Source organism: Populus euphratica, unplaced genomic scaffold (assembly GCF_000495115.2).
Source record: "Populus euphratica unplaced genomic scaffold, PopEup_1.0 scaffold378.1, whole genome shotgun sequence".
Lineage (NCBI taxonomy): Eukaryota > Viridiplantae > Streptophyta > Magnoliopsida > Malpighiales > Salicaceae > Populus > Populus euphratica.
This window is the reverse complement of record NW_011500268.1, coordinates 31,408-37,368: the sequence shown is the minus strand read 5'-3', so window position 1 is coordinate 37,368 and position 5,961 is coordinate 31,408.

Here is a 5,961-nt window from a genome sequence, read left to right as displayed (position 1 = left end):
TAGTAGTAGTAGTAGTAGTAGTAGTAGTAGTAGTAGTAGTAGTAGTAGTAGTAGTAGTAGTAGTAGTAGTAGTAGTAGTAGTAGTAGTAGTAGTAGTAGTAGTAGTAGTAGTAGTAGTAGTAGTAGTAGTAGTAGTAGTAGTAGTAGTAGTAGTAGTAGTAGTAGTAGTAGTAGTAGTAGTAATAATAATAATAATAAAGAAAGAGAAGAAGAAGAAGATGATGAGAACTTTGAGATGGAATATTAATGTAACGATTAAACAATGATAATAACAAATGTCAAGGTTAGAGGTTCCACTAATGGTATATCAAACAAGTATAGTATAAACTCTTATTATTGAATTGGAAACCACACACAAAGGAGGTTCCAATCAGATTATATATTGTTAACATGATTACATTAGTCATCTTATTCAATTAATGCTAATACTTGTAAATCTCGTCAAGCATTCATGATTATAACTTATGTTAACAACAAATCAAGTTCCTTTCATAGCTCAGGTGTCGGTTATACCATACATTATGGGCTATGAAAGTGCCAAGCATTTGTTGTACCAAGTGTTATACAACATAAATCAAGATTAGTCATTTAACAAGCAAAGTATTAAAGAGTGAACAAGATAGCAAATATAAAACATGTTAGTATCAAACATTAAAGTCCATATTAAGTTTACATTATACTTATTCTTACACCATTAGTGTAACCTTTTCACCTTGACATAATTAACTTAGCTAGACATAATGAAAGAAAGCAAAATAGATAAACAAAATAAGAACATAAAAGTTAACTAAGTAAAGGAAAGGAAATGAAAGGCATAAACTTAATATTAATGAAAACAAAGCATAAAAAATACAAAGAGAGAAAGGAAGAGCATGATCTTGATCTGGAAATCAAGATGCCTAAATGCATGGCAAATGCCTCCTTTTATAGGCCAAAAATGGGAACTATTGATTTGATGACTAATTGATAAGTGGGTGACCAACTTTTGACTTGGTGACAATCCTTATCTTCTCTTGTCTGCCCAAAACGTCATTGATAACGTCAAAATTGGAGCCAGTTGTAAACATGAAAGTTGTAGGCAATTGTCTCAGCTTTCTTGTGTAAAAATTTCAGCTCATTTGGACTTCTAGAACTCCAGATATGGCCAAAATACCGAATAGTGCTCGGGCTGGAAGACAGATTCGGGCTTCTTTGTTGTTGCTACAATTTGGACTTGATAATGGCCTTTTTAGATCTTGGGCTCCATATGAAAGTTGTAGGCCTATGTCTTACCTTTCCATCCATATAAATTGGACCTAAATCTGAGATCTGTAGCTCCAGATATGACCCAATTACCGAACAGTGTTCCGGTTTGGATTGCACCGACATCTCTTTTCTAAGTTTGGCCATCTCTTTATCCTTGCAATTTAAGTTCTTCAAGTCATCAATCAATCCTTTCATTTATGTGATAGGCCTGCATTAAAAATAGACATTTACCATAAATTATAGGTATCTTATATTATTAGATACATTATTATAAAACATATTTTAGTTAAGGAGTTATTGATACTTCAAGTGCAAAATGATGATATAAAACCATGATAAAAATGCACTTTTAAGTACTAATCACACCCCCCAACCAGCTTATTACTAGTCCCTAGTAATCAAAGCGTTAAAATAGAAAACAAATTTGCAAATTTCACAAAGCAAGGTATTCATCATTTAACTTCCATTAGTCTATCCAGATAAACAAACTCTCATTAAATTTATATATCTGCTCAATACCTCTTAACAAGATATTAATAAACCTTTCTTTTGTGCTCAATGTATCAACACATAATTATGGGGCTTTTCTTGGAAGAAAACAAAATTTTTGTTCTAATGTTTAAGGTTAACTTCCTTGGGTTGGGATTACTATTTTTGTCTTTTTTTTTTTTTTTAACTCTATATACATATACTTTAAAAACATCATGCATCTTTAACCCATGTAATGAGCTTTCAGCTAATGACTCCCAGACCAGTTGGTCTTAGGGCATTAGGTGTTAAGACACCCCTACGAGCTTAGTAACTCGGGTCGCAGATACTGATATGTAGATAGTGCAATGTTTGATTCCCTTAAGCTTTTCTCCTCAACCCATGTAACAAGCGTTGGGCCAATAGCTCCCAAGTCAGTTGACTTTAGGGTATTAGGTGTTAAAACACCCCTTCGGGCTTAATTGCTTAGGTTAGGGAGGCTACGAAACCAAACTTATCTACATTTTTATTATCATCATTTTTTTTTCTTTTTTTCTTTTTTTTTTTTTTTTTTTTTTTTTTTTTTTTTTTTTTTTTTTTTTTTTTTTTTTTTTTCTTTTTAATTATATACAATCCCTTTCCCTTAGTTGTTACCTTTAACAAAAGAACATAAATAATGTAATAATCCAATATGCAACCCACAATCATATGTTAAAGTGTGTGTGTGTAAATTAAGGTTTAAAAATACATGTTAAATAAGTATATGAGCAGAATTAAGTGGTAACAATACGAGAGTTTGTAAACCTGAATATTTCAGGAAGTATTATAATAGACCTTGTTAAGAATGGTTACTAAGATGCGTCTCAAGAGTCACTTTAACAAAAGAACTCCTTTACTCTGCCATCCTAGTAACAACAATTATGCACATGCTTTATGAAATGAAAAACAATTTTTTTTTTATCAACTACTACCCTCTCCCCCCAACCAAAACGAGACATTGTCCTCAATGTTCTAAGGTAGAAAGATAGAGTATAGAAGATATCACCTGAAATAACGAACACTGACAAACCTGAAACACACTGAAACAAATATAAGAAACAACAAAACACAATAATAAAACCAAGCATGTGTATGTACAGGTAGTTGTGATTGTGGCTCACATCTTCCCTTGGTTTTACGTCCAAGAACGGCTTAAACGCCCTCTATGGGTCGGGGATAGGCTTCCCATCCAGTTTTCTTAAAAACTGGCAAACAGGGTCTTTTTTAGTCAGATTCCCAAGACTAAGTCTATCATGTTCTTTATGAAATAGTGGCCATAAATCATGAATTGCACGATGCACATCTCCACTAGGATGCGTCTCAAGAGTCAATAGAAGATTATCTAAAGACTCCTTACTCAGGCCATCCTTAATGAATTGTATTTTATCTTCACGGTTTATAGATACCATTCCTAAAGAACGACATTGTGTATTACAAGTCCATCTAGCACATCGATGACAGACATCCAGTCGTTTTGCACGACGCTTCTTTGCAAAAGTGCTTTTACCTGTTCCAGGCATGTGTGAAATGAAGTTAGAGGACTCACCTGATAATCGGACCTTTGCTTCAATCAACCAACGAATATCTTCAGGAATTCCATGATTCATTAATAATCTCAATCTTGCACATCTAGCACGGTAAATTTTTGTAATCGCATTCTGAGGCAGAGCGGGAAAATACTTTTTCAATTTTTCAAGATTAGTGTCCATTTTCAAATGAGAATTGGAAGAGAGATTCAAAGAATTGCACAGATATATACACAGATATCAGTAATTGTGGGAAACTGAAAGAACCGACTTAAGTCACGGAGTACCGTTATCCGCCATTTGACCGGGGTGAAGAAACTTGCAAAAATCACTCAAAAAGAAACAAAAATAAAATAAAATAAAATCAATATTTATATAAGAAACAAAAATAAAGTAAAATAAAATAAAATAAAATCAATCTTTATATACAGGATCACCCAATTCAATAGAGTTATGTTCAACTGAAAAATTGTCAAAGTAAACTTTCAGACGATGTCCATTTACCTTGAAAACATTGCCATTCTTTGGATTCTCGATGTCATAGGCCCCATATGGATACACATGTTTCACAATAAAAGGACCACTCCATCTTGATCTTAATTTTCCAGGAAATAAATGCAGTCGAGAATTATAAAGCAAGACTTTTTGACCAACATTGAAGGTTTTTCTATGTATTTTCTTGTCATGAAATTCTTTTATTCTTGCTTTATGAATTCTTGAATTTTCATATGCATCATTTCTTATTTCCTCAAGCTCATTTATTTGTAATTTTCGCAGTTGACTAGCATCATCCAGATTTGAATTGAAAGCTTTAATAGCCCAATAAGCTTTATGTTCAAGTTCCACAGGCAAGTGACAAGGTTTTCCATAGACTAGTCTATAAGGTGACATACCTAATGATGTTTTATAAGCAGTTCGATAAGCCCAAAGTGCATCATTAAGTCTTAAAGACCAGTCTTTCCTATTAGGGTTCACTGTTTTCTCCAAAATATGTTTGATCTCCCTATTAGCAAGCTCTACTTGTCCACTTGTTTGAGGGTGATAAGGGGTGGCAACTTTGTGTGTGATTCCATATTTCTTCATTAAAGACTCAAATGGCTTGTTGCAGAAATGTGTTCCACCATCACTTATTATGGCTCGAGGGACTCCAAATCGACTCAAAATATTTTCTTTCAAAAACTTTATCACTGTTTTGTGATCATTGTTTCGACTTGGAATTGCCTCTATCCATTTTGAAACATAATCTACTGCGACTAATATGTATAAGAAACCAAATGATGGAGGGAATGGGCCCATGAAATCTATACCCCAACAGTCAAAGATCTCAATGACAATAATAGGGTTTAAAGGCATCATGTGACGTTTTGAAATAGATCCCAACTTTTGACAATTTTCACAAGACTTGCAGAATGCATGTGAGTCCTTGAACATGGTAAACCAGTAAAATCCACTTTATAAGTTTTTTGCAATTGTTTTTCTTGATGAGAAATGACCCCCACATGCCTCAGAATAACAAAATTTAATGACGTTACTTACCTCATTATCGGGAATATATATTTGAAATATTTGATCAAGATAATATTTAAATAAATATAGGTCATCTCAATAAAAGTTCTTCACTTCGTTCAGCAACTTTCTTGTATCTTGGGTACTCCAATGAGGTAACAATTGTTCTGAAATAAGAAAATTAACAATATTAGCAAACTTAACAATATTAGCAAACTAAGGCATTATAGAGACAAAAAGTAAAGATTCATCAGGAAAGTAGTTATCTATTGATGTGATGTCAGTTTTTAAATCTGTTGCAATCTTGATAAATGATTTACGATAACATTTTTGGTGCCTTTCTTATCTTTGATTATGATATCAAATTCTTGAAGTAACAAAATCCACTACACCAATGTAGCCTTAGAATTTTTCTTAGAAAAAAGATATTTCAATGCTGCATGATCACTAGAAACAACAACAGGTGAGCTAATAAAATAAGACCTGAATTTTTCACATGCAAGTACTCTGTAAGTAATTCTTTTTCAGTGATGGTATAATTCATTTGAGCACTATTTAAAGTTTTACTTGGATAGTAAATCACATAAGGTTTTTTATCTTTTCTTTGTCATAAAACAGCACCTACGGTATAATCACTAGCGTTACATATTATTTCAAAAGGTAGTGACCAATTAGGAGCATAAGTAAGCAAGTTTTTAAGTTTAACAAAGGCTTCTTCACAATATTCAATCCATTCAAAAATATTATCCTTTGTTAGAAGGTTACTTAAAGGCTTAGATATTATACTAAAATATTTTATGAACCTTTTACAAAAATCACATTGTCCTAAGAATGATCTAACATCTTTAATAGATTTTAGTGTTGGCAAGTTAGCAATTAACTCAATTTTAGATTTGTCAGCCTCAATTCCTTTTGATGAAATAATGTAACCAAGTACAATGCTGTTTGTTACCATAAAGTGAATTTTTTTCTAATTCAGTACAAGATTCTTCTCTTCATACCTGCTCAAAACCTTTTCTAAGTTAACCAAATAATCATTAAATGACTCACTAAAAACAGAAAAATCATCATTTAACAAGCAAACAACAAATAAAGTTCCTTTCATAGCTCAGGTGTCGGTTATACCATATAGTATGGGCTATGAGAGTGTCAAGTATTTATTGTACTAAGTGTTATA